This window comes from Camelus dromedarius, chromosome 9, assembly GCF_036321535.1.
Source record: "Camelus dromedarius isolate mCamDro1 chromosome 9, mCamDro1.pat, whole genome shotgun sequence".
NCBI lineage: Eukaryota > Metazoa > Chordata > Mammalia > Artiodactyla > Camelidae > Camelus > Camelus dromedarius.
In genome coordinates this window covers 66,101,524-66,116,798 of record NC_087444.1, presented here as the reverse complement: position 1 = coordinate 66,116,798, position 15,275 = coordinate 66,101,524, and the positions used below count along the sequence as shown (strand labels likewise).

At 40.6% G+C, this 15,275-nt stretch overlaps 2 protein-coding genes across 2 annotated transcripts in view; one reads left to right on the top strand and one right to left on the bottom strand.

Moving 5' to 3' along the window:
* ZNF829 (zinc finger protein 829) overlaps positions 1 to 7,167 on the top strand; it is a 40,270-nt gene extending 33,103 nt beyond the window's left edge. Inside the window, exon 6 of the transcript XR_010382410.1 lies at positions 7,041 to 7,167. The gene's annotated coding sequence lies outside the window, so the exon portion shown is untranslated. The remainder of the gene's footprint in view (positions 1 to 7,040) is intronic.
* Positions 1 to 7,277, bottom strand: part of ZNF568 (zinc finger protein 568) — a 102,591-nt gene extending 95,314 nt beyond the window's left edge. Inside the window, exon 1 of the mRNA XM_064489600.1 lies at positions 7,143 to 7,277. The gene's annotated coding sequence lies outside the window, so the exon portion shown is untranslated. The remainder of the gene's footprint in view (positions 1 to 7,142) is intronic.
* Positions 7,278 to 15,275: the final 7,998 nt, after the last annotated feature.

Here is a 15,275-nt window from a genome sequence, read left to right as displayed (position 1 = left end):
TACATGAGAGTGAACAAACCAAATGTTGAAACTTTAAAGTAACTTTGAACATTAGCATATATTTGAATAAGCACTCTGGCCAGGAAGTGGTCTATATAGTTTGTGCTTTAAAGGATGGTTATAGTTTTATTTTGGACAAATAAACAATCCAGAGCTGTTGAAAATCTGTATTAACTATATTTTCCACATACCCAATTTTCCCTAATTCTACCAGTCCTGAAAACCTTTCCCAAGGGAGTTAAAAAAAAACAAAAAAAACAAAACAAAAAAAAAACCAGTGTAAAAATGCTGAAGATTTGTGAAGAAGAGCAAACAGAAGACATTTCTAGTAGTAACTCTTTAAAAGCAAGTTGAGCAATACTGATAACGAAACCACTGACTTGTCCTCTGCTTTGCATAATGTACATTTATAATAAGTAACAATAATACAAATTATTTGGAATGATAAAGCCACCTACAAAACATAAGTTGTATATGATTACAATTTTGCATGTGAATTACAAATGGTGGGGTAGCAGCTATATGGGTGTCTGGTTATTAATTAGTCATTAAAAATGTACATTTCTGTTTTAAGCACTGTCTATATTTCATATTTCATAATTCAACCCTCTAAAATGACAGTAGATATGTGGCTGTAACAGAGAGGTAGGGTGGATAGGTCTAATTTCCAGGTGTTGTTTTTAAAAAGGTAGTCTGAACAATTGTTCTCATAACCTGGCTGGGGGGAGCCCTCTTTGGTGGCTTTTGTGACTCACACCACAGCCAATTTCCAGCTACTAATGGTGTAAGAACTGCCTCTCAAAATTCTTGGAATATTCAACCAGTGGCTCAAGTTCAGGCTATTTTTACTGCACCTCTGGATTTATCCCTTTATTTAAAAAGATGCTTTCTTGATAAACTTAGAAGTAAACTTGGTGCCCACAGTTCCCACTGCCTTGCTGAGTGAGGCCTGCCTTTCCTGGCTGCTTGTGGCCTGTGACTGACCAGAGGGTAATGTGAGGCCTATCCCTGGAGCTGACTCTGAGTGACTCCAAACTGGAATATCGCACATACAGAAAATAAGTTTGCATTATTGCAATGGGGTAGGCAGTAAAATGTCAGAGATAATGCTACAGTCTGAGACCTGAAACCCTAGACAGCAATGAGGAGGTGCCAAGCAAGTCAGCCTCTTGAGAGGGAGAGGGAGAGAGAAAAAGAAAGGGAGAGAGAAAAAGATAGGGAGAGAGAAAGAAAGAGAAGGAAAGAAAGGAAGAAAGAGAAAAGCTATTTTAAAAACCAAAAAACAAGTAATTCTGCCCTATATTATACTTATTATATAATCATAAAATATCATGGCTTGGAACAGACCGCAGAACTTGAGCTCTACTCCTTCCCTCCCACCTCCACCTCTTCATCAAGAAAGGCACCACCTATATGGCAAGCCTGAGGAACCCAGGTCTCCAAAAATGCACAGAACTACTGACCTGGCTCACTTGGCAGATTTTATAGATATAGAAATTACAGGCCTGTGAAGTTGGGGGGGGGGGGGACTGCTATTTTCAGCAAAGATATACATCAGGAATAAAGGCAAAATAAAGACATTTTCAGATAAAACCACACTATAAAGATGGTAGTTTATCAGCTTGAAGGGCAATTATACAAGATGGAAATTCAAATCATGAAAAATAGTAATGTGGGCAAATATAAGAAAAATTTACTCTCTTTAAAGAACGTGACTGTCTATGGCAAAAATTATAACACTGTATTGTGCAACTTACAACACATGTAGACACAATACAAACACATAACCTATATAAAGGACTAGAGGAGGGGAGAGTACAACTCCATATACAGTTTAAAGATTCTTAAAACTTCCAAGCGTTAGATTATTAACCCTTAGTTGCCTTAGACTGCAAAAAGGTAAGAATGTATGTTGCCTAGAAGGACCATCAAAATGATGCAAAATGGAATTTTTAAAAAAGGCAAAAAATAAATTAAAATGGAATTCTTCAAAAGAAATAATACTTAACCCAAAAGAAAGTGGGAAAAGAGGAATAGAGTAATAACAAAATAAAACAGAGATGGGACAAACAGAAAACAAATGATACAACAACATACCTTAACATCTAATCATATCATAAATCCAACCATATCAATAAATTGGGTCAACATTCCAATTAAAAGAGAATTTCACCCTAGATAAAATAAACAAGATCCCAACATACGCTCTCTAGAAGAGATACACATTTAGATATAAAATATATAAAGAAAATTAAAACCTTAAACAAACATAGAACATTGCATACAGAATACACGTTCAAGTGCAAATGGTACATATACCAAACAGACTATTTTGATGAACTATAAAAGTCCCAATAAATTTGGAAAAAAAAAAAAAAAAAAAGAAAGCTTACACAGCATGCTTCTGACTGTGACAGGAGGGAAGAGGGCAGGGCACAGCCATTCAAAGAATGACAGCAATTAACACCAAAATGGCATAAGTTCAATTCCCATTAGGCCTTGAGGCTCAAGATAGTGGAAGGTTTGGCTTCGAGTAGACCTTGAGCTTCATTATATTCTCACTGTAATATATTAACATGAATAACATGCCCACAGGCACCAAGACAGCTCCAAAGCTAATTGTAAAAGGTCAGAGTGGGCAGTGGCCAAATTTCCAGGAACCACAGCCCATTCCCCAGGGTAGTTAGGATGGTCCTCCCACCAGTTAACTTATGAAGCTAAGGAGCACATAAAAACTGGCCACACTGCAGCTCATTGCCCCCTCTGGCTCCCTCCTCTTCAGAGAGGGCCCGCACTGTCTAGGGATTGCGTACCTACTCTTTAACCTAAGCACCCAACCCACACACCTTGTGGCCTTTCTCTCTGTGAACAGCCTACACTCTATGCAGTATGTATCTCTCTAAACAAATCTACCTTTACTCAACTGTGGCTCGCTCTTTAATTCTTTCCTGCTTGAAGCCAAGAATCCAGTCCTGGCCAGGCAGGTCCCAAGGGCTCAACCGAGGACCCTCCTCACACCCCCCATACGTTTTTCCCTGCATCACGAAAACAAATATTTGGAAACCATAACAACACTTGTAAAGATACCATAGGTCAAGGAAGAAATCAAATTTTTTCATGTTTCAAACTAAATGAAATATAACATGTTAAAACCTGTGGAATAAAGCTAAAGCAGTAATTAACAGAACAGTTACAGCTTTAAGATGCTTACAGATGAAAGGAAAAAGAAGCAAAAACAATGCCACACACCCAACCCTTAAGAAGAAGGGAAGAGGAGAGTAAAGTAAACCAAAAGTAAGTAGAAGGAAGTAAATAACAGGAATTAGGAAGAGACAATAGAGGAAAAAATCTCTTCTTTGAAAAGATTAACAAAACAAAATGGGGAGAAACTACTTCCAAAATGTACCTGAAGTCATTGCAGGAGAACACAAAGTCTAGAGATAAAAATCAAGGACACAAATGAACTCATTTACAAAACAGAAACAGACTCAGAGAAGACAAACGTATGGTTACCAGGGCAGGATGTGGGTGGGAAGGGATAAATTGGGAGTTCCAGATTTGCGGATACTGTCTACAACATATAAAATACACAAGTTTCTACTTAATAACATGGGGAACCATATTCAATATCTTATAATAATCTATAAGGAAAAAAATAAGAAGGAATATATGTATGTACACGTATAACTAGAACATTACGCTGTACACCAGAAATTGATAAAACTTTGTAAGCTGACTATACTTAAAGAAAAAAAATTTTTTAAATCATTTGAGTTTCAACAGACTCCAAAGTAATCCACTGGGAAAGAAAAATCTTCAGTAAATTATACTGGGACAAGCAGACATTCTTCTAAAAACTTAATAACTCACAACCCCTACCCACATAACCCACAAAATTATTTTAGATGGCTCATGGGCCTAAGCATAAAAGCTAAAGCTTCACCAAAATAAAAAATCTTCATTCAAAAATGTTAAAACAAACAAACAAACAAAAAACTCCATTGGCAAAAATCCCCATTAAAACAATGAATATTAAAAAAAAAAAAAAAGACTCTGAATAGGGAAGCCATGGTAGAGGAAAAGGGGAATATTCACAAAATATAGCTTATAAAACACTCAATTCCAGAATATATAAATAAATATAAATAGTTTTTTGACCAAAAAACAAACAAAAAAACCCAAAACAAAAAAATGGGGAAAGGATTTGAACATGCTGCAAAACAAGGTACACAAATGGCCAATTAGCACATGAAGAAGTGTTTAACCCCCAAAAGTCATCAAAGAAATGCAAAGTGAAAGCAAAGTGAGGTACCACTGCACACCCAGCAGGCTGACTGACATTAGGATACTGGCAACACCACATGTCAGTAGAGATGTGGAATAATTAGAAATGTAAAATGTTGCTGGTCGAAGTACAAAAATGGTATAATCACTTTGGAAAATCTAACAGTTTCACTTAATACAACCTATTATGATGCAAACGAAGAAACAAGCCATAGTATATTCATGCAACAGAATTATTTCCAATAGATCTATGAGGAAAGTTTCCAGTGAAGAGCTAATATAAAAATAGAAACAGAAGGGAAAAAAAAACTTAAGACACTTAAAAGACATCCCATTATGAAGCAATGCCACAAGAATTTTAAAAAGCAGCAACTAAGAAAAAGCATTTATAAACTAAAAATAAGATAGCTGAACCAAATATTCAAAACATTTGGAAGACAAAGGAAATATCCTAGAAACTTATTTTTTTTTAAAAAGTGAAATTAGATGGAAAAGAATATCTGATAATCAATTTAGTACCATATGACCAACAAGATTCTCAGGAAAGTAGAAATCCTAAACAGTAAAAAAAAAAAAAAAAAAAAAAAAAATCCTAGAATGGAAAAAAATGCAAGTATGTGTTAAAAAGGTGCAGAAGGCCTAGCACAATGAATCAAAAAATTATGTAACAGGGCACAATTCTTTCAAATTTAAAAACGCAAGGATAAATGAAAGATTCTAAAATCTACTAGAAAGCCTAAGAAAAAAATCGCAAAATACTGGTCTTAACAACAATACTAGGAGCTGGAGGACGACAACATCTTCAAAATTCTGAAAGAAACATTTTCCCGACTCAGAATTCTGTATCTAGCCAGTTATAAATCAAAAGTGAAGGTAGACCAAAACATTTTCATTATTTTAAACTGCAGAAAAATGATCACTTTGGAAACCTTTGCAGGAAATGTCTGACGCATGTGCTTCTTCAAAGAGTAAAGCAAGAAAAACATAAGTTCTCATAAAACAGAAAAGGAAGGGAAATTCCTAGAATGATAGCAAGGACATGTCCAGAACAGCTGTGCACCAGGCACAGAGAGGGACACAGGTCCAACTTGGAGCAGGATGGAACACTGACCAGGCAGAGAGGTGTGTGGACAAACGTGCAGGAGAGCTTCTGTATAGCATGAAATGACTTAACCAAACATACAAAGAAAACTAAGGCAATGAAATATTAGTTACTCTAGGGGAAAAAAGGTGTAGGAAAAAGGGGAACACTGCAGCACAGCAGTAACTAAACTTTATAGTGACAATAATGAAAAGACAGACTGTGGATTAAGCCAAAACACTATATAGGGGTGATAAGGGAAAAGGGCCAAAGTATTTTCTGTTCTGCTATAAGAAATAATTAGTACACCTGAAATAAATAAAACATTATATGTTGATTTTAATCATTTTTTTAAAAAGACAAATTATACTGTTTAAAATTTCCATATATGCACATTATCCAGAAATATCAAAGTATATACTAGGGAAAAAAGGCTAAGGCATTAAAGACATTTGACTAATATACATCACTTTCAGACTTTACCATTATATAACTTTTTTAAAAGAATGTCTGTGTTACTTCAACATAAAATTTTTATGTTGAGAAACAAAACAAAAAATTGAAAGGTTTTTGTATTGGGGCTACAACAGTTAGTAAGACAAAGTTCATGCCTCAGTGAGTTTCTATTGAAAGAAAAAGACAAGTAAACAAATAAGCTTATATGATGACAGGGATAACTGTTACTCAGAAAAATGGTAAAGACAAAGACTGAGTGTCGGGGTGGTAAGAGTGTTCAGGGAAGGAAGGCAGGCAATGTATATGTGTATGTATCTATCTTTAGTAACCTTGAAAAAAGGCTATTTTAGTATTCTTATCAATCTACAGCACAAGTGAGCTAAAGCCATTTCATTCTCTTCATGACTTACTAAGTCCAGGAAAAAAAACCCCACCATATTAGCAGTAACAAATTAGCCATAAAAGACTGCCTTTCTTTAGGCCTGGGCATTAAATGCAAAATGAAACTAGTTGAGTTTTTAAACTGGCTTCAAATACTGAGAAAACATTCTGTTAAAAGAATGCCTAAAACTTTACCTATTGCTGGCCCTTTTTGTGTGGGTCAATTTTCTCTCTTCAGAAGGCATCACATCTGAGTCACTCTGACTCACAACAGGTTTTACAACTTCTCGGCCCTTTGGACTTGCAAGTTTTAGATGTCTCAGAACCACTTCTAGACTAGTTACGGACAAGCAACATAGTACATGGAACCAAAAGCATTCAGTTTTCCAGCACTGAAGAGAGGAATAATCGGTTTGCAATGAAGATTTCCAGGAAAACTGTGAATCTCTACAGGACAACATATTCCCGAGTCCTGGTGAGCAGGCGAAACAAGAGAACGTGAAGGCGCACGGGCTTCAAGAGCAGGGCAGAAAACAAAGCAGCACTAGTTTTAAAAAGTTGATAGGTTTGGGGGCAGACATTTATCCTCAGGCAGGACACTCAGGATGCTTAACGAGAGACGAAAAAGGCCCTGCAAGTGCCTCCAGGTAGCATTAGGTGCTTTCCGCTTTCCTTCACTAAAATCCCCAAATTCTTGGTTTGGCTCTTGGGAGACCAAATGCCCCTTTTCTGACTCTCCATTTCTCCCCGTCATCACGTGTCTCCAGCATCCACTCCCAGCCTAAAATCCTGAGTTTTTACCCTACCCTCTCGACTAACTCACTTCTCTGCGTCTCAGAACGCCAGTGACCACAGAGAGCCCTGCCTCCCGAGCTGTCCCCTTCGGCGGCCAGAAACACTTCCTCCGGTGCCAGCCGTTAGGCAGCTCCATCCTTCTTACCTTGGTTACAGAAGAGGCTCCACGGTTTGGCGAAGATCAGCCCCATCACGAGCACCTGGGCGGGCCGCGGGGTCCCTCAGCAGCAGGTGCCGCTGCGCGGGGCCCGCACCGCGGCGCTGTCCGCGGGGATCCGTGGAGAAGCCGACTGGGACCGCGCGGGGAGGGCACTGGCTGGCCGGGAAGCCGCGACCAGCCGCCCTGTTACCCGGCAGGAGGCGCCGCGCCGAGTCGCTGCCCGAGAGTCCTTCGTTTGAGCCCACTGAGCCCAACGCCGACCCGCAGTCCCCTCGGTCTGAACCCACCCACCCACCGGAGCCTCAGCCAGTCCCAAGCCCGCCTCTGCCCCGCCTCCCCCGCTTATCCCGGAAGGACGGCGCCGGACGTCGGCGGGCTGATGTCGCCCCCCCGCCTCCGACTCGGCGTTTCCTCGGTTTCACTTTCGGCGGGCGGGCTCCCCGCCGCCGGATCGCGTGACGGCGGGGGGGCGGGGTGCGCGTGCGAGTCGCGGAGTTTGCCTGGGTGAGCCCTTCTTCTCTCATCGCTGTTCCGAAGTCCTTTCGCTTTCTTGAGTCGCTGCTGGCTGGCAGGTGCGTCCCTGGCCCCTCAGCCTGGGGGCAGAGTGCAGTTTCTCTGGCTCAGCCGCCACCGTTTGCCACCTTTCTGCTGCACAGAAAGGAGTGTTTCAGCTGTCACCCGGTTCAGGCTGGCAGGCAGGCCTGGGGTTTGCCGTGATTTTTAATTTTGAATAGGGTTGAGTGGGATAGGATCCATGGAATGCCAGCAGCCACAGAGTTCATGTTTGTGAATAACCTACAGTCCCTCAGTTTTACTAAGTATTTGGTACTTTTCAGGATCCCAAATCCACAAAATAAAACTTACTGTCTCAAGTGTTGAAAGGAAGTAATTTCCTTTAATTAAAGGGGAATCCTAGGAACAGCTGTCTCCTGTTCAACAAAATGGGAAGAAAATCTACAAGTGCAGTACTTGGAGCAAGGAACTATTGTAAACTTACTTACCCAAGTACTTGGGGGGACTGGCTGCAGCTGGAATTGAATTCAGTTTATTACTGAATAAACATGCCAATTCGCTGCTTAATGGTTTCAGTTCCATTTTCCTTTCCGTGGTTAGGTTCTACTCTCTTTATCGCTCTTCATTTAGCTTATCATCATCATCATTACTTCTTACTTTTGGGGAATTTTCCACACTTCCGTTTTGGATTAGCAATGCATTTCAAAAAATAAACTTTTTGTGCTTTATCAAGTGTGTGTTTCTTTTATGTTGTAGTTTGTCATAATGGATTCAGCGTATTAATTCCCAAATGGGCAGAAACAAATGTCTCAAGTTCTTTTCAGAAATAAATAGGAAATACCATTTTAATTACTCTGAGCTTCTGGAGAAGAAGGAAATAAAGGAAGTAAATAACTGCCTTGCAATATAGGAAAGTACTTTGGAAATATCTCAATTTGGGGAGGTGGTGTGGCAAGATAGCAATTAGAGAGAATGTTTTACCTGAACTACAGCTTCTGCAGTGCCTGCAGGTTGGAGGGGGCTGATATATTAATTCTGTTTTCTGTGTAACTGGGAACTGTTGCCCTAAATTACTTTCCAAAGGTTCTAGATTTTAGTCAAATCCTCACGGACAGGATTAGATGGATAGGAAACCAGTCACAGAATCTGTAATAAAATTTTCTTAGCCAAGGTCCTTCTTTCTGAGAGTATCTACATCATGAGTATTATCTAAGAAGTCATAAAATTCAGTATCTGCTAAATGGCCTCACATTTCAAATGTCCAAACATTATTTTATTTTAATAATGAGCCAAGTGGTACCACCCCAATAATGGACTTGAAGTAGGTTTAAAAAAAACTTTTATGAATCTTATTAAAGATCTAAAACTCAGGGAAAATTAAAAATATGTTGGATTAAATTTCTTGACACTGGAATAACACTGGAAAATTTAAGTGACCTCTTGCCTTTTTGATAATCCTGCAGACAACTATAGTATTTTCTTGAAGTATAGGACTCTGTCCAAGGCCCTTCCTTTACTTAAGAAACTTTAATTGCTATTTCTGACTTCTTTCCAGACATCTCTATGTGGATGCCCAGTTCACAGTCAAATGATAACTATCTGAACGTGAGCTTAGTGATGTTTACTCCTGTTAAATCAAGATTTATTGAAATCTTCCTTTATATCATGTTCTTTGTAAGGCAAAGTGAGTGAAAGATGAATTAGCCATACACTTATCTTTCAAGTGACTTTCAGTCCACTAGGGATGGGTAGGAGGGACAGAAAGCATGTTTCTCAAAAAAATCACATTGTGTGGTAAGGGCTAGAATGGAAACTTATGCAAATAATTCTTTTTCTAAATGTTCATAGCATCTTATCTTTTCCTCTCTCATGGCATTATTACTTTTATCATTTAATACAGTCATTTGTCACTTCTATGACTTCAGACTTTTTTGAGGGGTGAGACATGGATATTATGTTGTGTGCTTCAAGACAATTTTTTGAGCAATTTTAGGATTACTGCAAAACTGGGGGGAAGGGACAGAGATATTTGGTGTGCTCCTTCCTCCCCCTCCCCCACAGCTTCCCTTATTGGTAACATTCCCCCAGCAGAAGGCTGCATTTGTTACCATTGCTGCACCTGCATCCAAACATCACAATCACACCAAGTCTGCAGTTTGCATTAGGAATCGTTCTTGGTGTTGTACTGTCTTTGAGTTTGGACAAATATATAATGGCATGTATCTACCATTAGAATATCATAGGATACTTTTACTGCCCAGAAAATCCTCTGTGCTCTGCTTAGTGATTCCCCTCCCCCCCGTGATATCTTTTTAAAAGCTCTCCAACACATTTAGCTGAGTGCCTTGCATGGGAAAGTAACAGTAAAAGAACAACAGCAGTAGCACCTTTAGCAACAAAAGTCACTTAAATGTTGCTAACTATGTGTTAGTCTCTGTTCTAGGGTTTTGTCCCTGTTCTTTCATTTAATCCAAACAACAGCTCTGCGAATCGGGCTCTTACATTATCCCCTTTCAAGTGATGAAGAGACTCAGGCACAAGTTAAGTGGAATAACTTGCTCAGACTCACCTAGCTCCTACTGCAGAGTCCACAGCTGGACAGCAGGTAGTCAGTAAACACCCACTGAAGACATAATAAATTAATATTAGTTACCTGTTTAAAGAAAAACTTAAACACAGAAGTCTTGGAAATTCTACATCTGATACGAATGCATTTTCCTTTGGTGTTGGGGCTGCATCCTTTGTGGAGACTGTAACAAAGTGCCTATGCATTAAAGGATTTTATTTATGTCTGGTGGGGAGCTCCTCAGTAGTGTCTCTGCCCTAAGACATGAAGGATCAACACATTTTACCCCTAGCAGTTCTTTGGTTTTGTTGTCCTGTTTTTCAGATCAGATTGTCGTCAAAGGATGGACGCTTCATTGCCATGCTGGACTTCTTGTGTTTTACTTGGAAAGTTCCCCACTGCTCTGAATATAAATCAGCGATACCGGCAGCACATAACAACTGACTTTACAAATTAATAGAATGCACCAAACTGGAAGTCATTTGGAAACCTGGACCCTGTTGGCCTTCTTAGTCTTTTACCTTCAGGCCCTAAGATAATCATAGCCTGTTGTAGTTAGAAGGGGCTTTGGATCATGTGATCCAACCGTCTCCTTTTCCAGACAGCAGGCTCCGGTTCAAAGCAGCTCTGACCCACCTGAGGCCACACTATAAATTAAGGGAGGACAGAAATGAGGACAATCCCATTTAGAGATGAGATGGACATGCATGAAACAATTGGAGACATGTTTTGAGGACAGCATGAGCTATTACCATGAACAAAAAAAATTAGCCATTCTCTGTATTCAAGTACTCGATGGGGGGCAGCGGAGGACAATACAGGGCACAGGGTACTATGTACCAGGCAAACTGATGGGGTCCACATCAGTGACAGAGGCTAGATTTTGTGGGATTGCTGAGGAATAAGTGGTGCATTCTGGCTGTTGTATTGAGGGAAGCTGCCATTTATTCATCTGATCTGTCATTTTTATCTAGCATATGCTCTGAGCATTACTCTGTAATGCTGTATGCTGGAGAATCAGTGTACATGCTTTGTCCTCATGGGATTTATATCCTTATTGAGATAGACTGGTCATTTATTTCTGTATCATTAACAATGAAAATACAGAGTCTGGGCAGGGAGTGCGGGTTGGCATCTGCTCGAAATGGAATGGTTTTTAATAGCTTTGAAGTTGATACATTTTTTTCAAAGCTCTTTTTTCCCTTCTTTCATTCTTCCTACCTCTCCCCCCAGCTCTTTCTTACTAGTCATACTGAGCTGTACTCAGCTGGTAGACAATTCACAAAATATCAATGTTGATATCATTTCCATTCTGTTTACTAAATCAGTGCATGGTGAAACCATTTTTTTCTGTACCTTAATAGGAGAATCAGAATGCTTTACAATGCTGTATAATGGCTTAGTAAGTTGGAATCAGAATGTGTAGGGGGATTTTTTTCAAGGAGGCTGTAGACTCTCACGTTCATTACATTTCTTAATTCTAATGGGGAGGAAGGAGGAAAGAAAAAGGAGACTTTTAGTTATTTGCTTTCTTAATGTGGTTTCTTTGACAGAATAACGCTTCTATATAAGCTCAAAACAAGCCCAGAGAAGAGGTGAAATTAGAAAACAGATATTTAGAATTTTAGGTCAATACCATATGTATCACGTGAGGCTGCACACGTTTTAAAAATTTACTGAGCTTTTTAAAGGATTTTCCTAAGTCCATTAACTGTTTTATTATATTGTCCGTTTTCCAAAAATTAAGAATAAAGCAACATTTCCTGTCATTGAGGAGAGTGAACAGAGTTGACGCACTTGAGGCTATGCCTACCTCCTTAAGACATTTAATTTTAAGCTTAAATCCTAATTAGTAACATCTGAGGATTTTTTTTAACCTCCCTCCATGTTTGCTGGGCTGGCCATGGCCAGTTTGCCCACCGATCTGTTCCCAGCCTCTCTCTTGCTTGGCAGAGGTGTCAGCATTCTCAGGCTGACTTTCCCAGGTGATGTTGGCCTCCAGCTGTGCCTGGCAAATGGAGGCTGGGTGGGGAGTTAGAGGGCAGTGGGAAGGAAACGCCAGGGTCCCCCCACCTGCTCTCTCCCCTTTCCCACCGTGATCCACCCCTGCCGGCTGCTCTGTCCCCTCAGGGGTCCGCTTTGTGCCTGGCAGGCTCAATGTTGCTTTAGCTGCTGCTGGGTGGCTGGCATCCCTGGGCTCTGATAACATCACTTCCCTCTGCTCACACGCAGGAGTGGGAGGGGCTGCTTCTGTGCTAACTTGTGGGTTACCTCCTCTTCCCCAGTTTGGCTGCTGCAACCTTCCAAATGCCACTGTAACCAATGTTATTAAATCAATTCTGTTTTAAATATTTGGAGTGGTGTCTGTCTTCGTGAATGGTCTTGCCAGTAGTATGATGATGACTTTCAGAATTTTCTTTATTCTAGCAAAGAAGCAGAATCCCTTTCTTTGGGGCATACCAACTGGAATGGGGTGAAGAGATTTCCTCCAAATTCATGTCTACCTGGAATCTCAGTATGTGACCGCACTTGGAAATAGGATCTTTGCAGGTGTTAGTAATTACTGAGGTCATACTGAAATAGAGGGAGGTCCCCAGTCCAGTGACTGGTGTCCTTCTAAGAAGGCTGTGTTACTACGGAGGATGGGTTGAAGCTGAGTTTGGATTTAAGTTACACAGTCTGTCTCTGGCTCATCTTTGTTTCAAGGGTATGGCTCTCCCACACATCTGGTTTACAGCCTGGAGAGTCCTCTTTTTCTTCGGAATGAAATACTGTTGTGACTCTAGTTCTCTGCTTTAGAGCCAAATCTCCAGGCTAACACCCTGTATATTTTCAAAATTTGATGAATACTGAAAGAAAAACTTGACAGTGTGCTTAAAGCAAATTTTTGTTTCTCTAAGCATTGAGAAACTGAGAATTTCTGTCTCCTTTTAGGAGGTTTTGACCTGTCTCCTTTTACCTTTACAGCCCCAGAAAACAGGAAATATCCTGTTGACTAGATGAACTGTTGTTTTGGTTCTCTCAATTTCCCTATTTGCTACCCTGTTTCTTCTAAGGGTAGTCAAAGCTTTTTCTCTCTACATTTTCCCCTTAAACGCTCTGTGCTAAGGCAGACTTCAAGTCTGGACAAATTAGATCTTGAGTCTACAACAGAAATTTGAAGGCTTTTCTTTACCTCATTCCACTTCATTCACCATTCAACATAATGTGTACAGACCTTTTACACTGAGGAGGGAGAGTACTGTGAGGATGGTGATAAAAGAAACAGTGTTATTTTTTTCCCCTTAAATTGGTTTTCAAATCCCCTTTTGTGGTAGTTCACACACTTCCATTGTGCAGCTGATGTTGGCAGGGATGACAGATTTTTAACACTGAAATGGTGTGAAATTATTTCTGATAAAACCTGGAAAACAAATCTTTCCAGCACAGCCACTTGCCGACTGTGTAGGTTTCAAGTCCTTGAAGCTGTACCTTCTTGATACCTCCTTGTACTTTAATACATTGCATTGGAATCGTCTACTTAGGGTTCTCAGTCCAGAGAAAAAATAAAATTTCCTCAAGGACAATAACCATTCATTTTCACCTTTTATCCCCAGTACCTAAACACAGCTGTCATATCGTCAGCACTCAAGAGATGTACAGTGATTTACCTTGATGAGAAAGAAGCAAAAGCTGTTGTTTTGGGATCATTTAGCTAAAGATTTTTAACAGTTTAGGTCCTGTGGCTCTTCTGTATTAAGAGCAAAATATAAAAAGAAGAGAGTTTAAAAATTTATTCATCTCCCCAAGCCTGCATCATCTCCCCGAGCCCATGTGTCATGGGTGTTTTGTCTGTGTGTGTGAATGTCCTGTGAGATCACAGGACTCCTCAGGAAAGTTTGAATTCCCTCACTCGAGTATATTTAGAAAAAACACTCTTATCAGACGGTGCTGTACTGGATAACCTCCAAAGGTCTCTTTATGTACTCTGATTATGAAATTTAAAATGATATGGAGTCATCAATAATTGCTCATGATAATTGAATGATCCCCTCCTGCCCGCCGCTGTAGGTGTGGACACAGAAGTGCCCCTGAGAGAGTCAGCTTTAAAACACTTGCCAGGTCCTGTCCACTCAAGACCAGCTCCCAGGAGTATCGGCCACTGAGGAGGAGATGGTGCACCCCTGCAGTTTTGATCCCCGCAGGGCCAGAAACCATAATTAGCCAGCACAGGGAGGAAGGATGGAGCTAGGCAGGAAGAAGAGGCCTGCCCTGCCTTCCAACCCTCCTGCAAGCGGTCAGCCAGCAGCGTGGCCACGCTGAATCACTGACGTGGTGCTTTTGTAGTTATATGGTTAAAAATCCTCAAATGTTGTACCATGCTCCTAAATAAATCTTGGATTGATTAAAGATTTAATTGGTGGAAATAAAAGCAAAAAATAAAATAAAAGTGAAGAAAGCACGTAACATAAGGCTGAGCCACAGAGTAGGGGCAGCAGACATGCAGAAACACATTTTCATTTCACCTGGAGAGCGTGTGTTGGTTTCTCAAGTTTGTACTTAATGATGCATATTGCCACAGTCTCTGAAACCATGAAAACAGCTTCCTGCTGTTTGCATCTGCTAAAGTCCATGGAGAGTGGCTGGGGCCCAGAGGGATGCGGAAAGGAATACAGTGAGGGATAAGGAGATGGAGAGGTTTTTGGTGGGGAGCTCTCTGTGGAACGAGCCTTTCAGCATCCTGTAGTTCCACACTACTCTAACCACTGTCACATACAAACACGGCTTTCTCAGGGGCAAGCCTCACTTCTGGAAATGTCCTGAAACACTCAGCCACCTAGCACTGACATCTGAAAGGAATCTAAAATGGCCCACAAGCCATTGCAGAGATTTGAAATGGCTTAGGCTCCCACGTGCACACGGGGCACACTGGGCCTCCGGGCCTCCGTGCCCACGTGCAGGGTCACTGGCTCTGGAGGGACAGTTGAGGGGCAGTTGAGGGTCAGGTCTGTTGCTAGGCTACGAGTGTTCCGGACCAAACATTCCAAGCCTCTGAGCTT